The following is a 17,536-nucleotide window of genomic DNA, read 5'->3' as shown; positions in this document are numbered from 1 at the left end:
TTGGAAACTTTTAAATTTTTATTTCTTAATGTTTAATTGTTCTTATTTTTTATCAAATATATTATTAAAGTTGGAATTTATTTGATTCTTATAAATAATGATTTAAAATATTAATATTATATTTTTTTATGAATTAGATCTTTGATAGATTAATTTTGTGTTTTCATGTGATTAAGAGGCATAAGGTGCTTAAATGACCTTTTATAGTATTAAGAAATGATTTATAAGAATAGAAGTAATTAAAAAGTGGAAAATTTAATGAGAAATATTTAGATTATCCAAAAGACTTGTGAAAAGTTTAAAAAGTAAAGTTGAGAGTGATTTGTAAGTGAAATTACCAATTTATTTATAAACATGGTATTTTGGAATTTTAAGGTAAGAGCACCATTTTGCTCATTTTGAGAGCTTTAAGACTTTTTTTCTTGATATTCTTTGATGCATTTCTATTTTAGTTATTGCTTAAGGATTATGAAAAGTTAAGAAGAGATAATTTTTATTATTGAAAGAAGAAAATGAAGTTTTTTTTGGCTTGTTTAAATATTTGGGATATTATAAATTAAAATAAAGATCTTTCAAATACTAATGCTAATTTGAAAGAAAAAAATATTAAAAATATTCCAAAAAGAATGCTTTTCATTTGATTGCAATTAATATTGATGATGTTAGCTTTTTTTACATCGTTTCTTGCAAATAGATTAATAAAATTATGAAAGATTTTTTACAACATTTATAAAAGCAAGAATATTTTAAACATTTTATGGATAAGAAAAAAATTAGTAATAAGAATGGAAGAGGGTAATAATCTCATGCTTCATATCAACAAAGTAATAAATTTTGAAAATTAATTGATAATTTTTGACAAGTTGGTAAATAACTATGACTTTATCATGATCTTAATTCTAAATCTTTTTGAACATCTAGATTCTCATACTTCAAGAATCTTAAGTATCCTTTCTATGTCTTTACATAAGAACTATCCTTGTACTTGTTTCTTATGATTCTTGGTTTTGTCAAAATTATAGTTGATAATTTATCTAAGAAACTATCTTAATCTTATCTATCAATTTTATTTATCAATTTCATTTGTCAATTTTATCTTCTTTTTTTCAACCTAGTCTTCATACATCTATATCTTCATTAATTTTATCTTGTCTTTGTCTTTGTCTTTGTCTTCTTAAATTTAATTTTTTTGATAATAATAACAAATATTTGAAGCTATTTATAGCTATTTTATAGTAAATTACTTCTAATAGTAATTAAAAATAGTAAAACTATAGTTTTGTATTTTCACACTCTCTTATTTTTTAACCTTATTTATACTTATTTCTATAAATTATTTTTTTATATCAAATTTTATTCTTTTTTTATTAGTAAATTATCTTTTCATTTCTCTACAATAAATCTTTTTAATAAAATAATAAATTTATTGTAATTTCTAAAGTTAACACTTTTCAAATCCTATAATTACTTTATTATAGTATTGAAGTCCATCAAGATGAAAGAACTTACATTGAACTATGTTATGGCAAGATTTGGATATAAAGTGACTAAATAAATAAAAATAAACATCAAAGTGAAGACTTAGGTCTTTTTTCAAGATAAGGCAAAGATAATTATTCCAACCAATGTAACAATGTAAGAGATAATATGAAATATTATTTCATTTGTAGAAAATTAAATCACTTTATAAAAAATTATTATAAGACCAATATATATATATATATATATATATATATATATATCTATATATATATATATCTATATATATATAGAATATAAATAATACAAGTGATAAATTTGGAATAAATAATTATATATTTATGGTAGGTGAAGGCACATCTAAAGTTTCCATGTTCAAATAGATTATTGATTTGAGTGCTATCAAGCACATGATTCTATAAAAGTATTTATTTGACACTTATAAAGAAGTTTTAGTAATAAGAAATTAGCTAAGAAAAAATAGCATGATGCAAGCTATTAAAATTGGCTCAATTGTAATAGAGATTGTTGTAAAAGTTCAAGCCAAAAAAATCACATTAAAGAAAGTCTTTCATAGATCAAAGATGGGAAAAAAAAATAAAAATAAAAAAATACACGTATAATATTAAAACTTTGGTTCTTCTTGATTAAAAATGGATTCTTTCTTTTTTTATAAGATATAAGTGTATTAGAAGTTGTAGATTATCCACTTCTAAACTGATATTATTTTTAGATTTTTTTGTCCCATAATTCTTTCTTCTACTTATCTTGAGAGATATTAAACATCTACTTTTTAATTATATAATCATAGTGGAACTTGCTGAAATGAAGAGTACAATGGCACAAATGCAAGAAAAATTGAAAGAATCAATATTAACTATACATCAGCTATATTTTATACCATGAAAAGCAATAAGATTGATAAATAATAAAGATATAGAGATGATTGATACTACAACATCTATACCAAATCATGTTATTCTTTTTATGGTAGAATATTATTCAAGCATTAGAGAACCAAGAATTACCTTATCTAAAAAATTTGATAGCACAAGTTTAAAATTTTGACAATTCATCAATTAAATATAATTGGCAATTAAACTTTAACTCCAAAGCTATTCAATTCTAAGATCACAAGTCAAATTTATTAATACACTTTCTTTAGATTTTGCATTATCATGGTTTGCATCTTTTTTTGAATAACGTGATTCAATACTCAATAATTTGGAAGCTTTTTTAGTAGAATTTTAATCCATGTATAGAAAACATTAATACAATTTGTATTGCAATAAATAAGATTCATATTTTGTGATAATATAATAAATCCATAATATTATATACTTACAATTTTGACAATTTGTAACTTATATCAAGTGAAATGATACTACACTTATTAATAAATTTCTTTGTAAATTATAATATGATGGAAAAAAAATTGATGCTTAATTTACTTGATCCTCAAATATTAAATCAAGTAATTTACTTTTCTATAAAATATGATAATTCATTCTTTAATTTTTTATTCAAGAGTCATAAAAGTAAGCTTCAATATTATTACAATTCAATGGCAATATCAATATCTTTTCAATACATACATTTAAAAGTAAAAGATATGAAAATTAATGTAATACATTTCAAATCTCTCATTAAGTAAGACTTATTGTTGTCAAGAAGGATTATACTTGTATTATAGAAAAAAGTAAGTATATTGCTCAATATTGTCTAAAGAAGTGATATAATGACAAAATAAAAAATATACCTATTAAAAAAGATAATATTTTAGAAAACAAGTTTATTCAACTATAATACATCTATTATAGTTGGAATCTTATATAACACTTAATAAAGATCTTATTTTATCCTCAAAATATTTATTTTATTTTATAATAGATATTAGTTTAAGATCTAAAAATTACAAAGCTTGTGCTTTGCTAAACTTAGGAACCTCATTTTGTTTCTTAGATGAAAAGCTAATTAAAAAACATAGCATACTTTTAATGAAGATAACTAAACCTATTCATATCAAAGTCATAGATGGACGTCTATTGTCTTCTAGAAATGTTACTTTTAAAATCCTTCCTATAGAAGTAGGAATTAATAGTTATAGTAGCTTTGTAATAATCAATATCATTAGATCTCTTTTTAATCTAATCATTTCAAGTTTATTTTGGCTAAAAAAGTATAATCTTTAAATAATTTGGATTTCTTTTAGTCTTGATTTTTTTTGAAAATATAACCAAGAGGATTGTTAGCTAAGTAGAAAGTCATAAGACTAATGCAATCAAACTTATATTTATAGATATAAGAGCTTTTTTGCATATTAAAAAAAAATATTACCTTGTATTATTTATGCCATACCTATTTTTAATGGTGGAAAGACTTCAAGTAGCATTTCAAGCCAATAATAAGATTTTAAAGATGTTTTTGAAAAAAAATTACAAATACTCTTCTAGAACATTGTTCTTATGTTTGCTCAATTAATCTTTAAGAGAGAGTTTAATTGCCATTCAAATCAATCTGTAATTTATCAAAAAATAAGTCAACTAAATTTAAAGAGTATATTGAAGAGAATTCGGCCAAGAATTTTATATGTCATTTCAAATCTCTAACATATGATTTAATCTTATTTGTAAAGAAAAAAAGATGGATCATTGTGGATGTATGTTGATTATCAAGGATTCAATAAGATTATCATTAAGAATACGTACCTTTTATATTTGATATTTAGACTTTTTGATTAAGTGAATCAAGTTAAGATTTATACAAAAATAGATCTACAGTGAGCATACAATCTGATAGATATCCAAGAAAAATATGAATAAAAAAGTGCATTCCAAATTAAATATGGATATTTTGAATTCAATGTCATGCCTTTTGGATTTACAAATGTACTAATAACTTTTCAACATCAAATGAACGATTTCTTTCAAGAAATTTTAGATGATTTTATTCTCTTTTACCTAGTCAATACCTTAATCTATTCTAAGAATATAAAAAAATATGAATTTTATGTTCATCATATGTTACAAAAAATAAGAGATGCAACATTCTATGCCAAAATAAAAGAGAGTATGTATTCTATATTATTTAAGTTGAATTTTTAGAATACATCACTTCAAATGATGGATTCATGATAGATCCTAAGAAACTTCAAACTATTATATATTGGAAGATTTTCAAAATGGTAAGAGATGTCTAATATTTTTTGAGATTTTTCAATTATTATTAAATCTTTAGAATTTTTTTTTTCAAGTAGAAATTCTACTTATAAATTTGACTTATAAATTTTAGTGGAATCAAGAAGCATAAGTAGAATTTGAAGCTTTAAAGACAACCTTTATTTGTGCACTAATTTTATATTTTGTTAACTTGCTCAAGCTATTTTTTATGGAAATAAATGTATCAAACTTTTCTGTAGGTGTCATATTATCATAAATAAAAATAATTAATATACTTCATTTAGTAGTTTTTTATTCAAGAAAATTTTCAACAATTAAGATCAACTACAAGATCCATAACAAAAAACTTCTTATTAGTCAAAAAATTAATAAGATTTAACAGATACTATTTTTAAATAATCTTATTTTCTATCAAAAAAAACAATGCAGCTTTTGATCAATATTAAATATTTTTTTGAAACCAAAGCAATTTCATCTTTAAGTAATAAAATCAACACTAATTATTGATTCAATTTTTTTTAAGTAAGTTTAGTCAAGTATGTCTTTTGATCTTTTTGTTTAGGATATTAAAGAAATTTCTTCAAAATCTCATGTTACTTCCAAATTTGAATTCAAGAATATTCTATTCTATTTTGAAGGTTACGTATATATTCCAAAATATAAAACATTACTATTTGTTTTGCAAGCTTGTCATGACTTCTCAATAGTAAGATATTTTGGATACAATAAGATTTTGGTATTAATATCTAGAGATTTTTAGTGGCTTAAATACAAAAAGTATTCAAAGAATTTATACAAATATTTAAAATTTATTCAAGATCAAAAATTCTTCATTATTAATCTTATAGACTTTTTCAACTATCACCTATTGAAAGATAACCATGGTCTTTTATTTGTATAGATTTTACCATGGATTGTCTAATCTCAAATTTTTATGACTCTACATTTGTGATAGTAGATTATTTCATTAAAATAGCATATTTTATACCATATACAAAATCTATCACCAATAAAGAAATAATTAAGCATTTCTTTGACAATATTTATTGCTATTATAGATTATTCAAGGATATTATATCAGATTAGGGAACTCAATTTGTAACAAGATTTAAAAGAATTATTTTTAAAATTCTAAAGGTGGATATAAAACTATCTTTGTCTTTCTATCTTCAAATTGATAGAGAAACAAAGTGCGTTGTCATATTACGTGAAGTCTTGCTCAAGAATGCATGGAGCACCTAGCTATGGAAGGTAGAATATAAATTATAAAACAAAATCCTAAATCTAATATAATACTAGATAAACTCTAATTAAACCTTAATAATATTAAGCAAGCTTTAATCAAATACAAAAGAAAATTTTAAAAAATTACAAAAAAAATAATAAGAAATTTTAAAAGAGTTCAAAATAAATCTATAATAAATTTCAAAAGAATTCCTAAGAAATCCTAAAGAAATTTTAGAATAATTACAAATATATATTAAATAAATCTCAACCAAGTCTTAATTTTATCCTAATTAAAATCCTAATGGACTTCAATCAAATTCTAGGCCAAATTTTAAATCTTAAATCCTAAATCCTAAGCAAATCCTAAATCCTAAATCTTAAACAAATCCTAAATTCTAAATCCTAAGAAAATCCTAAATCTTAAATTCTAAGAAAATTCTAAACCATAAATCCTAAAAAAATCTTAAATCTTAAATCCTAAGAAAATCCTAAATTAAATCCTAAGCAAATCCTAAGCAAATCCTAAGCAAATCCTAAGCAAATCTTAAATTAAATCCTAAATCCTAATTAAATCCTAATTCGAATCTTAAACTCTAGTCCAACCTTAAATCTTAATCAAACCTTAACCAAATCCTAAATCGTAATCCTAAACTAAATCTTAATCAAAACCTAACCAACTTAATATAATCCTAGTATAATTTAGAACCTCAATATCTATTGATCAAATCATTGATCTTATTTAAAATTTGATACACTTCTCAACAACTAAGTTAGTTATAAATACACAAAATTTGAAGATAATTTCACTTACCAAATAGAAAAAAATCCTAAAACCACTCAAGTATTTTCTAGCCTCCTACTCCAATCTAAATTTTAACTTCCAGTGCCAATATCTTCTTTTTAAACCATTCAATTATACTCAAATTTTATTCTATATATGTAGTAAATCAAGTCTATTACCTTTATTTATAAATTTTATTCCAATCCAATTAATCAATTGCTAAAGAACTTAGAAATCCTAACTATTCCTCAAAGTTTAATTTTTGAGACCTAAACCTACTTGAAATTCAATAACCTTCTATTCAATCGTTTGATCAAGCTCAAACTTACAACATATACTTTAAAAAACTATTCACATAGGTTCTCAAAATTTGAACTATAGATCTACTACCAAACTCATGAAATTTTCTAAAACAAAATACCTCTTTTATTTCACAAATTTTAGAATCACCCAAAACAACTATAACTTTGTAAAGCTCTTATAAAGTCATTATACACTCAAATCACTCAAAATTAATGCCTAAAATTTTTTTATCAAGTTTTCTCTCAAATCTTATTCTTTAATTTGTCAAAGAACCTCAAAGTTGCAATAGGTGCTTAGTTTTGTACCTTAGAGTCTAATTTTGATCCAAGTTGATAACTGGTCTTTTTTGGATATCAAATTTTATCCTTTGAGTTTATTTTCATTCAAATCAACTCCTAAATTCTTCCTACATATGTTCATATTCTTTATTTTTTTAATCTATCTTGTTTTTCTTTATTTATAGTCATAAAAAATAAGTAGAAGCCTACTTTATAAAAAGGTGGCATTTACATCTTTAGTTTTATTTTCTTTTGGATTTTTGTCTATTTTCTAAGTTAATTTGCCACAATATTTGAAATAAGATCTTCTATAATATAATGATTTCTTGATCCTTTTCACCTAATAGTTATATTATATTAAGAAAATATACAATTATTAGGTGAAAGTGACAATGAATATCTAAGAAGAAGATAAATACTACAATTTCTTATGGAAGTGGATAATAATTAAGAGTTTTAGGTGGAAGAAGCCTTAGATATAAGACGACCTTAAAATAGGTTAAAATATCATGTTCTTTAGAGTAGATATAATATCAATGAAAGTACATGAAAGCCAATAAAGAATCTTACAAATATAATAGAGAAGATTAAAACTTTTTATTAATAATATCCATTAAAATTAAGATAAAGAGTCAAGAAATTTCTTACTATAAAACAAAAAATGTTTAATAGAGATTGCATTCTATCTTCTCTCTTTTATTATGAGTTCTTTATATTTTGTGATACTAAAAAGATTAAAAATCTACAATTGATAGATTCAATTCAAGAGCCATTATTTTTTAACTTATTAGATGAAACATTATAAATATTACAACCTTCAAGAGAACATAATTGAGATGAAGATCTTTAAGAATGATATGTTTTTTCCTTAAATAGATGGCAAGGTATAATATGTTTGATATCACAATCTTAAAAGTCAATATGTTAGATTTCATCAACATGTGATCACCGCTCCTCAAGAAACTTGTTCCTAAAAGGTGAGATAATGTTTCAAATATATATATTTAGTCTAATAATTACTTAAATAATATGAATATGTAGAAATAAGTTAAAGTAGATTAATTTCATAATATCTTTTAAAGAATATTTTTAGAAGCTTTATAGATGCAATTTCACTTTTATACATGTCTATAAGTGATTGATAAGTTAGAAACTTGGCCAACAAGTTAGCCATGTGATGCATGTACTAGTAGTTTGTAATACAAGCTAATAATGTGAAACATATATATATATATATATATATATATATATATATATATATATATATATATATAAAACTTTTTTTATAAGTTAAGACATGTGTCTCGCAAAATGAACAAATGTTAGAGGTCTTATAGAATGTCACCACCTAACTGTTAGATAGATAGTATATGTAGAAGTAAGATTAAATACTTCTTTATTCTTATTAATTCTATTCTTACATCTAAATTAATTTCAAGGATTTCTAGTTTTTTATTTTTTGGCAATAGTCATTCTAGTGTCTTTTTGAATATACATACTTTCTTATCTTTATTTTGTCATCTTTTTAATGAAAAAAGTTTTATTTGTTTATTTTCCTTTGTTAATTTTTTGTTCTTGAAAAAGATATGACATTCTATCTAAAATATCTATACTTAATTCAAAATACATATCAAATTGTATGATTTTTATAGATCTATTTTTATATAAATTTTGGCTTGATTTGATTGATTAAAAAGTCTTGATATCAAAGATAGAAGATATCTATTTGTGATAGTGATATTATTGAATGTTTAATAATCCACATATATTTGTAATGATCTAACTATTTTTCTTACAAATAAGATAGGAATTCTTATTAAAGATTTTGAATGGCATATAAAATTTTGAATAAGTTTTTTTTATCAATGTATCCTTTAAGTTCAATCAATTCATTTTGTCATAAATTATAGATTGGTCTAAATGGCAATTTGGCTCTTCTTTGAAGGTCAATTGAGCAATGATAAGGACAATACTTTGGATGGATTTTCACATGCTTCTTCTCAAAAAAATCTTAATAATCTTAATATTGACTTGAAATGAAATTTAAAGGCTTTTTACTATTAGAAATGAATTTTTCATAAATGACAAAAGTTAATACTTTTGTTAAAATATGCATAAAAACTCTTGCACTTATAAATAAGGATTTAGTTGTATTAAAATTATGATCCTCTATTTGATTAATAAAACTCTTAATGATATTATGAAAAAAAATCAAGAGTACAAAAAATCCAATATATTCAAAGATTATATTTTTTTAGCCATAATAAAATTAAAATGACTAAATTAGAAAGAAATCTAATTATATTGAATATCATAAGAATATTTTGACTTTTTTTTGTTATGTCTATAGGAAGAATTTTATGAATAATAACTCCAGAAGAAAATAAATAATTATTTATGACTCTTTTATATATAAGTTTAGTTTTTTTTACAAAAGATGTGTTGTATTTTTTTTTAAAAAAAATTATTTAATAACAAGTTCAGGCTCTTAAATCTAATAAGGTTGAAACTTTGTGATTTTTAGGTCATAAATAAATATCTATAGAAAAATACTAGAGGATTTATAAGAGAGAATAGTAGCTTTATTAGATGTCATACAAGATTCCAAATATATAAAGTTATTTTTTGACATATTATCTTTTTTAACATCCATATTTTTTATTTTGTGGTTGTATTGTTTCTTTGAATAATATTGAGCAATGTGCTTAAATTCTCTATAATATAAGCACAATCCTTCTTGATGATAGCAAGTCTTTTCTTCTTTAATAATAGATTTGAAATATACTACATCAATTTACATGTCTTCCTCTTTTAAATGTATATACTGAGAAGATGTTGGTATTGCCATTGAATTATAAAAACATTGAAGCTCACTTGTACAACATTAAGATCAAAATTCAAAAAGCCAATTGTCATATTTCATAATAATTTCACAATAATTTCATAATTTTTAAAAATTAGATAAGTTCAATACTAATTTCTTTTCATACTATTATAAATCATAGAGAAATTGGTTGATTATTGTAGCATCATTCAAATTGATATTAATTGCAAGTGATTGAAATTATGAAGTATATAATATTATTGATTAATTATCTTATTACATAATACAAATTTTATTGGTTTTAACAAAAATTGCATCATATTTTTCATACATGGATTGAAACTTTACCAAAAATCTTCCAAATTATTCAATATTAGATTATATTTTTTAAAAAAAGATAAAAATTATAATAAAAAAATTAAAATAATATTTTAATAAACTTGACTTGTAATCTCACAGTTAAATAGCTTTGAAGTTGAAGTTCAATCACTAATTGAATTTGATTGATGAATCTTCAAAACTTTGATCTTGTACCATCAAATTTCTCAAGTAAGATAATTTTTTATTCTTAGATATTTAAAAGATCTTCTAATATAAGAAAAGTAATATAATTTTGTGTAGATATTAAAACAATTCCAATCATCTCAACATCTTTATAATTTGCTAATCTTATTGTTCTTTGTTGTAATAAATTGAGTTGATGCATTGTAAGCACTAACTCTTTTAGTTTATCTTACATTTGTGCCATTGCACTCTTCATTTCAAAAAGTTGTTTGATTATAACTCAATAGAAAAAAATGTCTAATATTACTTTAGACAAGTAAAAGAGAGGACTTAAAAATAAAGAGAGTTCTAAGAATAATATCAATTTAGAAGTAGATAATTGACAACTTCTAATATACTTATGTCTTATCAAGAAAAATAAGTAATTTGGTCTGAATGAAAAAAAGACAAAAATTTGTTATTACAAGTGTATTCTTTTTAATATGTAAAGTACAAGAATCCAAACAATGTAAATAAATAGTGAGATATTTTTCAAAAAAATATAACAAAATATATATATTCAAAAGAAACTAAAATGACTATTACAAAAAGACAAAAAAATTAGAAACTTTTGAAATTAGACTAAAAGCAAGAAAGGAATTAAGAAAAGTGAGGAAGGCTTTTGTCCTATATATACTGTCTAACTAGAAGCTAAGTAGCAACATTCTATAGGACCTCCAAGATGTGTCCAATTTGCAAGATAGATGTCTAGTATGTTGTATAAGCTTCCCATATTTGTATCACATGTCCAACTTGTATCACAAGTAACCAATATGTGTGATATATGGCCAACTTGTTAGCCAAATTTTCTCTCTATCAATCATCTATAGGTACGTATGAAGGCAAAGTTACATCTACAAAGCTTCTAATAAGCTTTTCTATAAGACATTATTAAATTTATCTATTTTTATCTACTTCTATCTACTTATGTTATCTAAATAATTATAGATTTTTTTATAAAAAAGTAGCATTGATACTATATTTTTAATAATAATAATAATACTAATTATTATTATTATCATTATTATATTCTATAACAAATTAATTTTTTTGATACATCAAATTGTAATATATATAGAAGTATATTTCATTTTAACATTCATATATATATATATATATATATATATGAAAAAGTTTTGTTTATTTCATTATTTGATCTAACTTATAAAATTTATTTGATTTAATTTATAGTTGTTTACCACCTATATTTAGAAATAAAATTTCAAAAAATATATACCTATAAACTACTAAGAAAGAAGATGAAGAAGAAAAAGTACTCCTATGAATAGAAATCAGTACAAGAAGTTTATATAAAAACATTACAAACACTGATTTTAATTGCAAAAGATAAGAAGAATTTGAACTTAGATTGGAACATGAGATGGAACACCATGAAATCCTAAACATTTCTAAATCAAATTCCAACTTTTGGTGTGCTTAATTCTCCCAAACACATTTAGGACTTCCTAAGCCATGAAAAAGTGGGGATGACACGGGACTAGGATCCCAGGAAGGAAGAATTAGGGTTAGGACTCCACGCTGGCGTCCACGTCTCTGCCTTGGAGTCGTATGAGCACACTTTCCAGGATTTTAGTGGTTGTAGCTTGGTGCTTAATGACGAGTGTAGGATATTGCGTCGAAGTCGATGACAATAAACCTTTAGGCTTGTTTCTGAAACATTCGCAGTGGCCGTCTAAAGCTTTCGGCCCGCTGGGCTTGAGAGCTGATGCAGCTTCCAAACCTTCCATGGATATTTGAGACTTGTGATTCCCTATAGTGAGCGAGTGGCACAGGAGGAGGTGAGGATACTTTCCCCATTGATCGACTCTGATTCCATCTGTGCTAATCAGGTCAAAAGAGCCAAGCCAGGAAAACTGATCCTTCGTGCCATTGCGTAGACCCGTTTTTGCGGTGAGGGCTTGGGATACGCAATCCCGTGTGTACAATGCTGTGGCCTTGTGCGCAGTGATTGAATGGTGGAGCTGCCAGAGTTGCGAGCGAGTGAGCAGTTCGGCAGACTTTTGATGCATGTTGTTAACAATCATTTGTCCCAAAGTTGTGTTGTGGCTCAGAGTGAAGTAGAGTTGGTGTAAGCCGGTAGGTCATAGAAGTTTTGGTGATGAGATGTGCGAGAGTGCTTCATGTCGGGGGCCATATGGAGGAGATTGCAATGACAATTTGATAATCCCAGCTCGCTTTTAACCTCCGCGAGGGGGCGTTGAAGAGAACTAGTCGTTTCCAACATGATATAATCCTGAGCAGTGTCGCATCTGTGTGGCCTGGATGATAGGGAGGGGTTTTGTGAGATTTGCGGTGTAAGGTTGGTAGGAGCAGCATGATCGCGTGGAGTCCACGACGCAGCGCAATGTTGCAACATTGGAATTCGCTGTGAGTGAATATGGAGGCAGAATCGTGGTTTGGTGAGGAAGGGAATAGAAGTGGGGAGTGATGGGACAATGACGACATACAGAAAGGTCTCGTTCGGCATACTGGTCCACAGCCCATGCTGACTATTCTGATAAGATCATCACCCATAGTCTGATGTCCCTTGGCTTGCACTGGGTATATTTCTACTTCTATGAACTCTGCTTTCATACACATTCAAAAAGCAAACACTGCCGCGGAGTGCGTTACCTCTCCGTCATACGCTTTATGACACTGAGAACATATTCGACAGTCCTTGTAAGAAACTGAGATTGCTTTCACGGTAATCTTGGACTTCTGTTCACAGACACTATTACAACAGAAAAATGAATTTATTTGAGTTCACAAATCACGGAATAACTAATAGGGTGTTGAATCTATTTTGTTTTCGCTTTCTGATTATGGATATAAGTTAACAAGATGGAAGATGTATTTCAATGAGAAGTGATTCCATAATCCATAATTCATTAGTGGAACATTAGAAAAGTACTTCGTCTATACTTGCATATGAAAATAACTACGTCTCTATTGTAGGTCTGAGAATTTATATTTCAATCATTTCTCCTTTTAAAGTGCTCTAAGTGAATACATGACATTATACTGAGGCTTTCTACAATGCAATTACAAATCTCTATTTCAAGTTATATTTATTTGTTTTACATAACTTCTACATAATAATTTTTCATATTATTTTCTTTAGGGTCCAATTTGTAAGTAAATAGAGTTTTTAACATAAAATAGACTAATCAGTAAGATACACTTCTTTTACTAATAATTACGATGGTAGATTTCATATCAAGTATTCTATAATACAATATAAAATTTCTAACAAAAAGTCTAATCAAAATCAAAACAAATTACAATAAAAGCCTAATGAAATCTTAACCAAAATCTAATTAATTCTAAGGTAGTTTCAAAATTTTCTTAATTATTGATTATATTATAGATCTTACTTAAATTTTTTCATAAATTTTAATCATCTAATTAACAACAAGTATAAGATTTTAAAGAAGAAACTAACTTATTAATTGGCACAAAAAGTTCTTTAATTGTTTGAATATTGGCCATCCTCTTTTTTTAAACTTAATGTTGATCTTCTAGCAACAATAAGTCTATATTGAAGTGTTGCATTTTCTCTTAAATTTTGCAAAAGTTTTAGCAACAAAGTTCACAACTTACAAAAAAAAATTTAAATCCAATCGGCAAATTATTCAAGATAAAAAAAAAAAAAAAAAAAAAAAAAAAAATCTTATTAATCTTTGATATCCAAATTCTGAGACTTTAATTCAATTGGATTTTAATAAATTTTTATCCAATTATTAGTTGTCTAAACCTAAATTCTAAATTGTTTAGATAATGGTGTCATTTTTGAAATGAATCCTCAATTCCAAGAAGTTTTTTATTGTGGATCTTGTAGTTGATTTTGATTGCTAAAAATTTTCATGAATAAAAACCTAATGTATGAAGTTTGTCATCTACTTCTATTTGTGAAAATATAATATCTAAACCAAAGTCTAATGTATCTATTTTTATAAAAATTATCTTACAAAAGTTAACATATTACCAGATTGATGCATAAATAAAAACTGTATTAAATACTTCAAATATTGCTTCAATTTCTTTATTCTACTCAAGTTTGACTTTATAAGTCAAAGGTGTGAATTGACTTGCAATTAAAAAAAAAAATTTAATCAAAATCAAATAGTAATTAATAAATTTCAAAAAATATTAGACATATCTTATTGTTTTTGAGATCTTCCAATCTATGATAGTTTGATTTTTTTTTAAAGTCTATCATAAGTCCATTATTTAAAATGATATATTCCAAAAAGTCAACTTAAGTAGAATGAAACACACATCTTTTTAGCTTTGCATATAATCTTGCATCTTTAAGTTTTTGTATGATAACATGAATATAAAATTTATATTCTTCTATGCTCTTGAAATAGATTAAGATGTTGACTAAATAACAAATAACAAAATAATCTAAAAATTCTCTAAAAAAATCATTCATTAGATGTTAAAAAGTAATTGGTGCATTTGTAAGTCCAAAAAATATGACATTATATTTGAAATATTACTTGAAGTTTTTTTACAATAAAAAATGGATGTAGTTTAAATAATAAAATATGATTTTTTTTTACAGCATACATGAAAGCTCTTACACCTATCAATAAGGATTTAGCTATACTAAACTTATGACTTTTTATAGATGTTTGAGTTAAGTTATAGAAAAAATTAAGGTTACAAAAAATCTAATTAATTAGATAATTATACTTCTCTAGCTACAATAATCTTAAGATAAATGAATTAGATAAATATAAAATTATATTAAACATTATTAAGCTATTATGATAATTAATTATTACATCTGTCAAGGACAAAGACTCGATGAGGGAAAATATACACCAAAAGGCTATCTCGATATAATAAGTCAAAATATAAACAAGTAGGTATATTAAAAGGAAACTGGAATGGCTATTACCACAAAACAAGAAACTAAAGACTCTTGAACCTGGACTAGAAGCAAGAAAGGAGTTGACAAGAGTGAAGAAGCCTTCACTCTTGTCTCTATATATACTATCTAACTAGGGGCTACGTGGCGACGTTCTATAGGACCTCCAATATGTGTTGACTTTGTAGGACACATGCCTTGACTTACAAGGTAAGTTTTTCTACGTGTGGGCCACATAGTTAGCTTGATCTTCAAGCTAACAACATGTGTGGCACATGGCCAACTGGTTGACCACGTTTCTAATCCAAAAAGTCAATTAAAGACACCTATGAAGTCAAAGCAGCGTCTAGGAAGTTTCTAGGAAGCTTCTATATTAAATATTATAGAATTAACTTACTTTTATCTACTTTTACTTACTTCTACCTATTTCTATATGTAATTATTAGCTTACATGATTATGGCCGTGACATTACCCCCCCTTTTAGAGACGAGTTCCACGAGGAGCGGTCATCATATGTTGAGGAAATCTATGATGCGACGAATTGTATTCGCCACATACTCTGATCTCTGTTCTCTTCGAAGATCATTGATAGGGCCTCTCAACCATCGGTAGTGTCCCATACCAGGGCGGGAAGACCACCCAGTTATTTGATCATTGTTGAGGCCTTCGTAACTTCCTTCGAATAGAATATTCGGAACACCATCAGGAGTTGTTCCTACCTCTAGCAAAATCACCAAACATCGAGAGTCCCTTCCCAAATCGTGATACCAAACGCGTTGTATCTCACCATCTGTTCGAGGAAGAACATGTCGTTTTTGAAGATCTTCATCTTGATTGCGTCGTCTTGAAGGTTGTGACAATCGTAATGTCTCGTCCAGCAGGTCAGCAAACGAAGGTTCTTGAGTTGAATCCGCTGGTTGTTGGCTCTCCATCTAATTAGCGTCACAAATGCAAAGAAGTTACAAACAAGGATAGGAAATTGAATGTTATCTTGCCTCAATCTTGTCTCTTTTATAAGAGAGATTTTCATCTTAATTTTGATGGATGTCGTTGATGAAAAACTTTGACTTTAGCTGATGCATTTCCTAGATTCCTGGATGGCTCCCATGTGCGTTTACTAATATCATATCCGCGCCAATGAACAAGATATTCCAGCTTATTTCGGCGCCGCCTTGAGTCTAATATCTCTTCCACCTCAAATTCTTCATTATTATCTACTTCTATAGGAGGCGGTGGCATTTGTCTTCTTCCTTCTATATCCACTGTCTTATATGGTTCAAGAAGAGACACGTGGAATACAGGATGGATCTTCATTGACTCCGGTAGATGTAACCGATATGCAATTGGGTTGATCTGTTCAGAAACAGAAAAGGGGCCAAGCCTACGATAGTCCAACTTGTCACAAGGTCGAGTAGTCTTGATATTGCGACGAAGTAGCCATACCTTATCACCCACGTTGATTTGTGGTTGCTCCTTACGATATAGATCTGCGTTTATCTTTTGTCGTTCTTGAGCTTCCTTCAATTGCGTCTTCATTATTGCATGTAACTCTGACAACCGATTTGCCATATCTTCTGCTGCAGGATTATCAACTTTTGAAAAATCAAAAATATCAAGTCGTGGATGATAGCCATAATTGGCAAAGAAAGGTGTTTGTTGCGTGGAAGAATGTACCGTATTATTATAAGCAAACTCTGCCAATGGTAGAAGGGTTGTCCATTCATCTTGTTGGTAGTTAATAGTACACCTTAAATATTGCTCCAAGACTTAGTTTACGCGCTCTGTTTGTCCATCAGTTTGAGGATGGAAAGCCGAAGATAGCTTTATGTCCACTTTTAAAATCTTGAAAAGGGTCCTCCAAAATCTTGACACAAATTGAGTTCTCCTATCTGATATGATATCTTTAGGTAATCCATGATAGCGATAGATATTATCAATGAAAAGCTTAGCTGTTTCTTCACCTGTGATAGATTTTGTACATGGCACAAAATGTGCCATCTTGGTGAAACAATCTACTATCACAAATATAGAATCATAAGATC

The 17,536-nt window shown here is 26.3% G+C and overlaps 2 non-coding genes across 2 annotated transcripts; both read left to right on the top strand.

Annotated features, from left to right (window-relative positions):
* The first annotated feature begins 12,407 nt into the window (after window positions 1-12,407).
* On the top strand, window positions 12,408-12,497 carry LOC112291959 (small nucleolar RNA Z103). Its single transcript, XR_002972565.1, has one exon. It is a non-coding gene; the product is annotated as a small nucleolar RNA Z103 (small nucleolar RNA).
* Window positions 12,498-13,065: 568 nt separating this feature from the next.
* On the top strand, window positions 13,066-13,161 carry LOC112291960 (small nucleolar RNA Z43). The gene has a single exon (XR_002972566.1). It is a non-coding gene; the product is annotated as a small nucleolar RNA Z43 (small nucleolar RNA).
* The last annotated feature ends 4,375 nt before the right edge of the window (window positions 13,162-17,536 follow it).

The sequence above is a fragment of the Physcomitrium patens genome, chromosome 14 (assembly GCF_059467195.1).
Source record: "Physcomitrium patens ecotype Gransden chromosome 14, ASM5946719v1, whole genome shotgun sequence".
NCBI classification, from domain to species: Eukaryota; Viridiplantae; Streptophyta; class Bryopsida; order Funariales; family Funariaceae; genus Physcomitrium; species Physcomitrium patens.
The sequence above is the reverse complement of the archived record's forward strand: the minus strand, read 5'-3'. Positions and strand labels throughout refer to the sequence as shown.